The sequence below is a fragment of the Carlito syrichta genome, unplaced genomic scaffold, assembly GCF_000164805.1.
Source record: "Carlito syrichta isolate Samal-C Ts95f unplaced genomic scaffold, Tarsius_syrichta-2.0.1 Scaffold302085, whole genome shotgun sequence".
In the NCBI taxonomy this organism is placed as follows: Eukaryota; Metazoa; Chordata; class Mammalia; order Primates; family Tarsiidae; genus Carlito; species Carlito syrichta.
The window spans coordinates 236120-249227 of NW_007246181.1; the positions used below are offsets into that span (position 1 = coordinate 236120).

Here is a 13108-nt window from a genome sequence, read left to right on the forward strand (position 1 = left end):
TGCACTCCAGTCTGGGCGACAGAGTGAGACTCCAACTCAAAAAAAAAAAGAATAGCCAAAACAATTCTGAAAAGAACAATTTTAGAGAACTCATACCACATGATTTCAAGATTTATTATAAAGTCTCAACAATCAAGACCAAGTGGTATTAGCAAAAAGATAAACATACAGATCAGTGAAATAGAAAGTTCAGAAATACAGTCATACATACATGGTTAACTGATCCCTGACAAAGGTGCCAAGATAATTCAGTGTAGAATGGATTATCTTTTCAACAAATGAGACTGGAATAATTAGATATTCATATGCAAAGAAGAAAAACAAGAAGAATCTAAATCTATATTTTGTGCCACATAAAAAATCAACTTGAAGGCTGGGCGTGGTGGCTCAAGCCTGTAATCTCAGCACTTTGGGAGGCTGAGGAGAGAGGATTGCCGGAGCCTGCGTGTTTGAGACTAGACTGGGCAACATTGTGAAACCTCATCTCTACAATAAATAAAAAAATTAGCTGGGTGCGGTAGCGCCTGCCTGTAGTTCCAGCTTGGAAGGCTGAGGTGGAGGGATCGCCTGACCCCAGCAGGTGGAGGTTGCATGGCCACTGCACTCCAGCCTGGGTGACAGAGTAAGACTCCAACTCAAAAAAAAAAAATCAACTTGAATGGATCATGGAAATAAATATAAAACCTAAAACAATAACACTTCTAAAAGAAAATAAAGAAGAAAGTTTTTATGATCTTGTGTTAGATAAAAGATTTTTTAGACAGGACAAAGGATTTTTAGACAGATCATAAAAGAATATTAACCTATACATTGTATTCTATCAAAATTAAAAACTTCAACTCAGCCAGGTATGGTGGCTTACACTTGTTTTTTATTTTTGTTTGTTTGTTTGTTTGTTTGTTTTTTGAGTTGAAGTCTCACTCTGTCACCCAGACTGGAGTGCAGTGGCTGCTTCCGGCCACAGCAGCCTCGATCTGCTGGGCTCCGGCAATCCTTCTACCTCAGCCTTCCGAGTAGCTGGAATTACAGGTACGCGCTACCACGCCTGGCTAATTTTTGATTTGTTGTAGAGATGAGGTCTCACAAATTGCCCAGGCGGGTCTCGAACCCGCGGGCTCAGGCAATCCACTCACCTTGGCCTCCCAAATCGCTGGGATTACAGGCTGAGCCACCGAGCCCAGCTGGTGGTTTACACTTGTAATCCCAGCAATTTGGGAGGCTGAAGAGGGAGGATTGCTTGAGGAGTTCGAGATTAGCCTGGGCAACTTAATAAGGCCTCATCTTTACAAAAATCAAAAAATTAGCTGGGCATGGTAGCATGCATCTGTAGTCCCAGCTACTCAAGAGGCTGAGGTGAACGGATAGCCTGAGCCCAGGAGGTCAAGGCTACGGTGAGCCAATGATTATGCCACTGCACTCCAGCCTCAGCGACAGAATGAGACCCTGATTCAAAAACATAAAATAAAAAATAAATACTTCAGCTCATCAAAAGAATCTGTTAAGACAGACTGACAGAAAACATTTCTAAAACATGTATCTGACAAAGAACGGGTACCGCCCTAATTTCCACTTCACCAGTAGAGTGTATGAGGGCATATTTTCCTGATTTATTACATCTTAATAAATTACTCAAGGAAAGACTATTAAGGAAAGGCAGACCCCAGACTCCAATATCTCTATATATAAACGGAAAGAGCTTGATGATCTCAGGCTAGCAAACTGCCTTGTTTTAGAGATGGGATGAAAGAGAAAATAAAAAGTCAGATGTGCCAATATAAACAGCTGGAATGGAGAAGGAAGAGTGGCTTTGGGTCATTGAGCTGACAAGGGAAGACTGGGATCGGATGAGTGACAGAGGAAAGAAGAAGTCAGATGTGCCAATACGAACAGCTGAAAGGGTGAATGAAGAGTGGCTTTGGGTCCTCAAGTTGACAAGGGGAGACTGGTAGTCCAAGGGCCTGGTGGGTCTGGAAACCATTGTTGAATAAGCAGCAGAGGCTGCTTTGCAGTGATCCAGGTATCAGTTCATTCTGTTGTTTAGAATATGGCATCCAAAAATATTTTTCCTTTTAAAATAATATAGAATGGTCCCCGACTTAAGATGGTTCGGCTCAGAATTTTTCAATGTTATAATAGGCCATGCAAAGGGGCCATGCAAAGGCCATACACGTTCTATGCATGGACCCATAAAACCATTCTGTTTTTCACTTTCTGCACAGTATTTAATAAGTTACATGAGCTAGCCAATAGTTTATTATAAAATATGCTTTATGTTAGATGATTTTTGCCTAACTATAGACTAATGTAAATCTTCTAAGAACTTTTTGCTTTTGTTTTTTGTTTTGTTTTGTTTTTTCTATTTTTTTTTTTTTTTAGTTGGAGTCTCACTCTGTTGCCCATACTGGAGTGCAGTGCCCGCTCCCAGCCCCCGAAGCCTCAACCTGCTAGGCTCCGGCGATCCTTCTGCTTCAGCCTTCCAAGTAGCATGGAATTACAGGCGTGTGCTACCACGCCTGGCTCATTTTGATTTATTGTAGAGATGAGGTCTCACTAAGTTGCCCAGGCGGGTCTCGAACCCGCGGGCTCAGCCTCCCAAAGGCACGGGATTACAGGCTGAGCCGCCCAGCCCGGCTTGTTTTGTTTTTAAACAAAGTTTATTAGAGAAGGAAAAGAGGAGAGATACGGCTTTGTTTTGTTTTTAAACAAAGTTTATTAGAGAAGGAAAAGAGGAGAGACAGACATGCCACAGTTGACATAGGCAAGACAAACCACTCTAAGAACTTTTAAGAAAGGCTATGATGCTTGGTAGGTTAGGTGTATTAAATGCATTTTTTTCCAATCTTTTTTTTTTTAAACAAAATATTTGCTGAGTCAAAAATAAATGTATTTTTGGCATACAATATTTTCAACTTACAATAACCCCACTGTAAGTTGAAAATCATCTGTATATTTACTATGAACAATTTGGAAATTATAAAAATTGGAAATAAAGAAATTAAAATTATCTGCAGTCTCAACTTTCAGAAACAACACTAACCACAAATGCTGTCCTCATGTGGAACATTTGTCTTCTCTGACCCTGAAGAAACAGTGCACAGCCTGTCCTGGCAGAGGTCTCATGCAGGTCTTAAAGACAGGACATGAGAACTGAGCCTTTCACCACCTCGGATGCCACAGCAGACACTCTGGACCAAAGGTAAGCTGGACTGCAATTTTCATTCACAGAGAACCAAAAATTCAGAGCAATTAAACCCAAAGTTGCTTTAAAGCAGGGCCATAGGGATGGAAAGGCGAGGGGCTGATGGAAAGCACAGGAACTTAAACGCCTGGACACACAGAATTAGCAACACTGATAATTCAATGACCAGCAGCAGCAGCAGCAGCAGCAGCAGTATTACTGCCTGTTACTAAGTAAGCCTGGCATTGTGCTAGGTGTTTTAAAATTCAGTAACTAATCCTCACTTCCCTGAGGTAGGTATTATTATCTCCACACCACAGATGAAGCTCACACCAGAGGCTCAGAAAAGTTAAGTAATTGTTCAAGATCACAAAGACCATAGCAGAGGCAAAATTTAAATTCAAAGCCCAAGTTTTTTTCATTTGGTCAGGCTGTCATCCAATGTTACATTAGTGAAAATATCCTATTACCCTAATCCTTAGAGAATTCAGGTAAAATGCTCAATTCTTCATTGTACAGAAAGGACAGAGAAGATAGTTATTTGGATCCCTTACAGGTTGTCTAAAAAATGAAGGATTTTAGAGAACAAGTGACAAAGGGTTTCAAAGGTGCAGCAGATGTCTCTCTGCCAAAAAAGCACTATCAAGGCTCATGTGCAATAAACAGAATGAAGCATAGTGGTCAGACTAAATGCAGTCACACCACAGTGCTAAACAATTAATGACATTTTGTGAATCCTTGCCTCAACTCAATCAATAGCACTCTAGTAGTAGGCAAAATTGAATATTCCCTTGTGTTCAACCTGACAAGCAAAGATAAGCCTAAAGCCTACCTCGGCCTCTACACCAGATGGAAGAAATCCTGGGGAATGATGGAGAGCCACAATCAAAACTCGGGACACTGCAGCTACAAAAGGTTGATCTAACAAACCTGACTCCAGGGCCGCCCCATGACTCACAATGCTCCCTGCACTCCTAGACCTTAGCAATTTCTGAAGTTTAATGTTGTGTGCAGACATTCTGAAGTGTACAATACAAAAAATTAAAAAAAAAAAAAACAACAACAAAAAACGTCCAACCCTTCTCAGCTATTCATGTTAAAATTTGGGCCGATACTTAAAAAGTTGTAGTATTTTTAGTAGGGGGAAGTAAGTAGCGATTGCCTTTTATCCCCAGACTATTTATGGTCCCTTTAATACTAATGTTGTTTATTTTCTTAAATTTGTATCAATCAATAGGTGTCCAAAGAGAGGATGAGAGGACAGATTTAAAGTGAAAAAGGGTAAGAACACAAATTCTTCTGCTAGTGAGCTAACAATGACAAATCCATAGTCCCACATAATGAAGAGCAATGCCATGTTGTAAAGTCCCAATACCCACATAGTTTAGTGTTGACGAGCACAATTATTTTTGTTCTAACACTTGAATTAGGTGACATACTAATTTTGAGGATGAAAAACAAGGAACACTTACTCCTTGGAAGGCAGTATGTTTTTCTGATTTATTTCTTTTTTTCTCTTTTAATAAATAGAGATGGAGTCTTGCTATGTGGTCCAGGCTAATCTTGAACGCCTGGCCTCAAATGATCCTCCAGCTTTGGCCTTCCAAAGTGCTGCAGGGATTACAGGTATGAGCCACCACGCTCAGTCAGTTTGTTGACTTAGTTAAGAAATCTTTATAATATCGCTATGAAAAGTGAAGAAGGCAAGTATTATACCTCCTTTTCTGACCAGGAGTTCAAGACCAGCCCAGATAACACAGCGAGACCTCCATCTTTACAAAAAAATTAAAAAGCTGGGCCGGGTGCAGTGGCTCACGCCTATAATCCTATCTCTTTGGGAGGCTGAGGTGAGAGGATTGCCTGAGCCTTCGGGTTCGAGACCAGCCTGGGCAACTTGGTAAGACCTCATCTCCACAAAAAATTAAAAAATTAGCCAGGTATGGTGGCGCGTGCCTATAGTTCCAGCTACTTGGAAGGCTGAGGCTGAAGATTTGCCTGTGTCCAGCAGGTCAAGGCTGCAGTGGCCAGGAGCATGCCAGTGCCCTCCAGCCTGGGTGACGCCAGCTCAAAAAAATAAAATATTAAGTCGGGCATGGTGGCTCCTATCTATAATCCCAGCACTTTAGGAGGCAGAGGTGAGAGGATTCCCGGATCCTATGGGTTCGAGACCAGCCTGGCTAACATGATGAGACATCATTTCTAAGATAAATAAATAAAAAAATTAGCCAGGTATGGTGGTACGTACCTGTGGTTCCAGCTACTTGGAAGGCTGAGGCAGAAGGAACCCCTGAGCCCAGTAGATCGAGGCTGTGGTGGCCATGAGCATGCCACTACATTCCAGTCTGGGCAACAGAGTGAGATTCTGACTCAAAAAAAAAAAAATTAGCTGGGTGTGGTGGTCCATTCTTGTAGTCCCAGCTACTCAGGAGGTTGATATGGAAGGACTACTTGATCCCAGGAGGTCAAGGCTGTGGTGAACTGTGATCATGCCACTGCACTCCAGCCTGGGTGATAGAGTGAGACCCTGTCTTTTAAAAAAGAAAAGAAGAAGCCGGGCTCGGTGGCTCAGCCTGTAATCCTGCGCCTTTGGGAGGCTGAGGTGAGTGGATTGCCCGAGCCCGCGGGTTCGAGACCCGCCTGGGCAGCGAGACCTCATCTCTACAATAAATAAAAAAAAATCTGCCGGGCGTGGTAGCGCATGCCTGTAATTCTGGCTACTTGGAAGACTGAGGCAGAAGGATCGCCGGAGCCCAGCAGGTCGAGGCTGCGGTGGCCAGGAACGGCCACTGCACTCCAGTCTGGGTGACAGAGTGAGACTCCAACTCAAAAAAAAAAAAAAAATTAAAATTAAATAAAATAAAAAAGAAAAGAAGAGAAACATGGACCTGGAGGCCCTGAAAAGAAGAACAGGAAGCCTCTAATGGCACGCCACACAGCTCTGAATTCATCTATTCCACCTTTTCATATATAACTTGAATGAAGACATAGAAGGTATGTCTGGTAAATCTGCTAATGATGAAGTGGGGAGGTCACCACGATTCCAAAAGGTCTGGAAAGTCTAAACAATCAAGCAAAACTGGCAAGATGAAACCATGGGTGATACACACAGTCAGACACTTAATTCAAAGACCCTCTTGCACAAATAGAGGAGGAGAAAGTTTGAAGTTCATATAAAAAAAAAAGACCTGGGCAATATTACAAACTGTTGGCCCACAGACGTGTTTTGTTTGGCCTCTGCAGTGTTTGTAAAAAACACTAAGCCAACATTTAAAAATCGGGAGAGTCACATAAAAATCCGGATTTCCAGCTTCTTTTGGAAAACCGATAGATCTGGCAATTCCAGGTCTGCATTGAGACATGACACCAATTGGTTAGAACTGATATGCAGCTGTCCCCTTGAGACAGGGCATTCACTCCCCCATGGGATGTACATGAATGCACGCCAGCCTGCTGAAGCCATTTAGGTGCCTTTCTCAGCTCTGTGGGCATCTGTTTGCAGCTCTTGACCTGAGGCTTTCAGGTGACTGCCAACACAATAGAAGCCAACAATGTGATACAGTTGCCAAAAATCTCACCAAATCCAAGGTAATGGAAGAACAGTGTCTAAATCAGTGGCCTATAACTTATGAAGAGTCATAGACTCCTTACAAAAGTTAAAAAAAATCAATAAATCTTCTCTCCAGAGATATGACTATCTGTACAAAAATTTACAATTAATTTCAGGGAGCTGACAGACACTCTGAACCCTCAGCTTCCAAGTTAATGATCCTGGTCTAAAACAAGGAGGTATACTGTCCCCTGTATGCTCACACAATTTGTCTACTCCTAGGAACCACATTTTAAGAGAGATGCTGAAAAACTGCTCTGCAGAGCAAGGCAACAAAGATGGTAAAGGGCCTGGAAATTACATTACATTACATTGAAGAAATTAAGAATAGTTAGTCTAGGAAAAGGAACACTTAGAAAGGAACATAATACCCATTTTAAATTTCAGAGGCTGTAAGAAGGAAAAAGGGATTAAGCTTATACCCGTCCAGCTGGCAGAACTAAGATCAACGAGGCTACAGTTCCAGTTCAGTCTACAAAAGAAGTTTCTCACAATTAAAGCTATACAAAACTGAAAATATCCTGTCCTGAAGACCAATAAAGTAGTAAGCTATCCACCACTGTAAGTATCTAAGCTTCTAAGGATAATGAAATGTCAGAAATGTCATACAAAGGATTCCCGAACTGGGTGGAAGACCGTATTCTAATTATCTAAAGCGTCTTTCAAAGCAGTTTTAGTGAGCAGAGTTGGAGATTACAATAAGTCTACCCTTACTTGCAGTTTCACTTTCTGAGGTTTGAGTTACCCTCAGTCAACCTAGTCCAAAAATATTAAATGGAAAATTCCAGAAATAAACAAAGTTTTAAATCGTGCACCTTTCTGAGTAGTGTAATAAAATCTCGCAATACCCACTTCATCCTGCCCGGGTCATGAATCACCCCTTTGTCTAGTACATCCATGCTACATCCACTCCCTGCCCATTAGACACTTAAGAGCCACCTCAGCTATCAGACTGACTGTTGTGGTATCGCCGGACTTGTGTTCAAGTAACCCTTTTCTTACTTATAGCTCCAAATCACAAGAGTAGTGATGCTGGTATACTGTTATAACTGTTCTATTTTATTATCAGTTATTGGTGTTAATCTCTTACTGTCTAATTTATAAACTAAACTTTATCATAGGTATACAAAACATAGTATATATAAGGTTTGGTATTATCCATGGTTTCAGGCATTCACTGGGGGTCTTGGAATGTGACCCCTAAGAATAAGAAGGGGACTACCGTATTAATTCTCTTCTCCTCCCAACCCTTACTTTACTCTTGCTCTCATCAAAGAAATGGCTACACTTGCAGCCAAGTTCCACAGAAATTCAGTGGCAGATCCTCTCTTGTGATTCTCAGTGAGCTTCCTGGGAATTCAAGGTTTGGCCACTCTTGAAATTCCATGTGTCAGCTTTTTCTTCCTCTAGCCTAATCCTCTATTCACCTTTCTACCTACATTCAAACTGTCCACTTTAATTATTGGGAAGCTGCATAAATTTCATGGATAGCACACCATGTACTTGTTGCACTGACTCATCCACAAAGTTTCAAACACGTGGGTATTTAATTAAATCTTTTTATTGATGATTTCAACAGATAAAAATGGGGAGGATTCAGTGCCATATAAGCTTTGTAAGAGCATTACAGTCTGGTTAAAAGAGGTCACAGACTAGACCAGCTCAAGTTGGCCCACACAGGAGGTGGTCAACAATCAAAGACTCTCCAAACTATTTAGCAGAGTGCTAACCAAGCAGCTGGTATTTCAGAAACTTTACGAAACTGAAGAAATGACCTCACTACGGCTTCAATATCTAAATCATTCCCATCCTCCAATAATGTTTGAATCAGAAACACTGCTTTTCACAAAGAACTTTTTTGCTAAAAATGTCCTTTAGGACACTACAACGGAAAGTTAACACTTTCCCCTTATTTACACAAATTAATAGATACATCTGGGCTGGGCATGGTGGCTCATTCTTGTAACTTCAGTATTTTGGGAGTCTAAGGCGGGAGGTATTGCTTGAGGCCAGGAGTTTGAAACCAGCCTGGGCAATATACCCAGATCCTATCACTAGAAAAAATTTTTTTTCTAAATTAGCCAGGTACGGTGGCACATGCCTATAGTCCTAGCTCCTTGAGAGGCTGAGATTGGAGATTTCTAAGCCCAGGAGTTTGAGATCACAGCTATGATCGCATCACTGCACTCCAGCCCGGGTGACACAGCAAGACCCTGTCTCTAAAAAAAAAAAAGAAGCAGCACATCTGTTCTGGATGAACACAATCAAGATTAAATTTATAAAAGGAAAACTTCCTTTTGTCCCTATCGCTGCTCTCCTCCTGAGTGTTCTCAGAAGCTTAGGAAACAAGTTCTGAAAGCAAACTTTTCCTCTGTTCCAGGGAATGCGGGATGTGGGGCCTCTTGACCTATAAAACTCCTTATTTTGGAACATCCATAATTCTCTCAAGCCTATGCCAGTCAAATAGAGACTCCTTTTAGCAAATCACCAGCCAGCCAACGCTGGAGAATAAGGCTTTCATCCCAAGGAGTTGACAAGGATGGGACCCAAAAGCTCCCTGGAAAAAAAAAAAAGCCTCTCCTTCAGCTTGCATTACAAACTGTTGGAAGAGACAGATGGGGGGATGACAGGAAAAGCAATTATTTCTTCTGGGCTTCCTTTCTGTCTGGATTCTAAGGAGACGAATACAAAATTCCATCACAGATTGAAATGCTATCTAAACATTCTTGAAAATGTGGTCTTGCGCTCTGAAATATGACCTGTGCTGCTGCAGCAACCTGTAACCTATTAATGTGGGACGATGGGGAACCCGGCATTCCTGCAGGCTGTCTGCTTCTGGGTTGGACCCTCCAGTACTGCTAGTTTGTGACCCACAAGTTAAAAGGTAAGCAACTAAGAGATATATATCAACATGGCAGGCCCCAGCAACAAGTCCTGATGAATCATTCACTTTATTTTCACATTCTTGGAACTGTAAATGCCTGAGACTCTTAAGCATTCTAAGGGTACTAGGGAGCCATTCTAACTGCAGGCTGAATCACACGGAACAGCAGTGTTATTATTCCACATAGTAGTAAGTTAGGGCTATTCATGCACAATCACATTTTAAACCACTTTAAAGGAACACACACACTGATTAAAATGATGCTTTATAGTAAAGGACTTCTGTTTATTTACAATTAAGAAGCAATCTTAGCCAGGCGCAGTGGATCACGCCTGTAATCTCAGCACTTTGGGAGGCAGAGGCGAGAAGATGGTCTGAGCCCATGGGTTCGAGATCAGCCTGGGCCACTTGGCAAGACCTTGTCTCTACAATAAAATAAAAAAATTAGCTGGGCATGGTAGTGCACGCCTGTGGTTCCAGCTACTTGGAAAGCTAAGATGGAAGGATTGCCTGAGCCCAGCAGGTCAAGGATGTAGTGGCCATGAGCATGCCACTGCACTTCAGCCTGGGTGACAGAGTAAGACTCTGACTCAAAAAAACAAAAAAAAACAAAAAAAAACAAACAAGACATGATCTTACATAAACCAAATATTCAATAGAGTTGAATAAGAAGGTATTGCATGTGAACTCCAGGAAGTGAAATGTAAAGATGACAAAGGTGTAGTTCTTACCTTCAAGGAGTTTATAAACTAGTGAAAGGGGTAGACATACTGACTAGTAAGACCACGGAGACTCCAAAAGGCAAATGAAGAGGACAAGCATAGGGCTGTGGGAGTTCAAGGGTAGAAAGAATATACATGTGATTGAGTGACCCTGGAATCGATTTTCTCTTCTGCAAAATGAGAAGAGTGGACCAGATGAGCTCCAAGTCCCTTCTAGTCCAAAAATTCTGATTCCGTGGTATATCTAGATGAGGTCAACAGAAAATATCATAAAATAAGTAGTAACTGAGCTAACCCTTAGATGGGTAGGATTTGGAAATGCAGCTACTGAAAGAAACAAAGAAGAGAAACAGTGTTTCAGGCACCAGCAAACATATAAGTACAGGTCCAGAAAGCACAGGGCCTGCCTGCAGAGCACTAAGTCTTCAGTATAGATAGAAAACAACAGGAGACAAAATTAGAAATGTAGACCGAAGGCTTGAATGGCAAGCAAAGGAGTGTGGATAGTCATTTGGTAGCCAGAAGCCACTGAGGTTTCTGACAAGGTAGATGACATGATCAGACACATATTAGGAAAGTCAAGCAGCAGAATGAGGTTGGAGTGTTTGAGGCTACCCTGTCACTCTTTATGATTTCTGAGGGCCCCATTTACAGAGGCCTCATTTGCCAGAGAAGCAGTGCTTCATGGGGGATCCATCAAGGGACAAAAACAAAGAATAAGGACTAATAACCATGTAAGAGTCCAGGAAATAGGCTCAATTCTAGGAACCCAGTGCCTCTACAAACAAATGCTGATGACATTAAGAAGGTAGACTACTTACAAAAAAGGCCAAAAGAGGCTGACTAGCAGGAACAAAAGAAAGTCTTAAAATGTAGGAAAAGTAGACAGATGGTTAAAACTAAAAATGTAAAAGAAAGAGACTTGACTGGCTGCCATGGTTTATGCCTGTAATCCTAACTATTGGGGAGGCTTAGATGGGAGGATCGCTTCAGACCAGGAGTTCAAGGCTGCAGTGTGCTGTGATCATGCCACTGCATTCCAGACTAAGCAACAGAGCGAGACCCTGTCTCAAAAAGGAAAAAGAAAGAAAGAGATTCATCACACCTGTGAGTTACTAGCCGCAGAAACAGAACACCAGAGATGAGAAAATTTCAACAAATACCCTCCCCACATCCCAAATCTGGACAGCATGATGAACATTTCTAGAAATTAGCTGTACTAAAAAGTATAGGCTCATGCCTGTAATCCTAGCATTTTGGGAGGCTGAGGTGAGAGGATTGTTGAGCCTGTGGGTTTGAGACCAGCCTGAGTAACTTGGCAAGACCTCATCTCTACAATAAATCAAAAAAGAAAATTAGCTGGGCATGGCGGTGCATGCTTGTAGTTCCAGCTACTTGGAAGGCTGAAGCGGAAGGATTGCCTGAGCCCAGCAGGTCGAGGCTGTGGTGGCCGTGAGAGTGCCACTGCACTCCCGCCTGATAGAGTAAGACTCTGACTCAAACAAACAAACAAAACAAAACAAAAAACTAAAGTGACAGTCTCAGCCAGGCACAGTGGCTCATGCCTATAATCCCAGCGCTTTGGGGGGCCGAGGCGAGAGGACTGCCTGAGCCAATGGGTTTGATACCAGCCTGGGTAACTTGGCGAGACCTAATCTCTACAATAAATAATTTTTTTAAGAAAATGCTGGGTGCAGTGGCTCAAGACTGTAATCCCAGCACCTTGGGAGACCGAGGTGAGGGGATTGCCTGAGCCCACATGTATGAGACCCACATGGGCAACTTAGCAAGACCTCATGTCTACAACTTAAAAAAAATCAAAAAATAAGCTGGGTGTGGTAGCGTGCACCTGTAGTTCTGGCTACTTGGACGGCTGAGATGGAAGGATCGCCTGAGCCCAGCAGGTCAATGCTGGGGTGGCTGTGAGCATGTGTATCACTGCACTCCAGCCTAGGTGATGAAGTGAAACTCCAACCCCCACCCCCAAAAAAGTGTCAGAAGAGAAATAACAGAATTGAAGCAATTACAAAGGTGCACTCATGACCTAACTGAACTAGTATTGAAAAGGGATGACCAACCTGATCTCAACCAGGCAAAGTGGGGGTCAAAGGGAGGTCCAAACTTTACCTGTACAATGAACATTTGTATACCTAATCCTGTACTGTACCCCACACCTTTAAAATAAAATTTATAAAACTGATGGGCAAGGTGGGCTCAAGCCTGTAATCCTAGCACTTTGGGTGGCTGATATGAGAGGATTGCTTAAGCTCAGGGGTTTGAGACCAACCTGGGCAACTTGGTGAGACCTTGTCTCTACAGTAAGTCAAAAAATAAGTCGGGCATGGTAGCATGTGCCTGTAGTTTCAGCTACTTGGAAGACTGAGGTGGAAGGATCACCTGAGCCCAGCAGGTCAAGGTTGCGGTGGCCATGAGTATGCCACTGCATTCCAGCCTGGGTGACAGAGTGAGACTCCAATACACACACACACACACAAATAAATGAAAGGAATTAAAATAAAATTTAAAAATTAAAAAAAAAGAAAAGGGTCGGGCTCGGTGGCTCAGCCTGTAATCCTGCGCCTTTGGGAGGCTGAGGTAAATGGATTGCCTGAGCCCGCAGGTTCAAGACCCGCCTGAGCAGCAAGACCTCATCTCTACAATAAATCAAAAAATCAGCCGGGCATGGTAGTGCACGCCTGTAATTCCGGCTACTTGGA

At 42.4% G+C, this 13108-nt stretch overlaps 1 protein-coding gene across 3 annotated transcripts in view; it reads right to left on the bottom strand.

The window, feature by feature from the left end:
* VPS53 (VPS53, GARP complex subunit) overlaps window positions 1–13108 on the bottom strand; it is a 170677-nt gene that overhangs the window by 139213 nt on the left and 18356 nt on the right. The window lies entirely within an intron of this gene.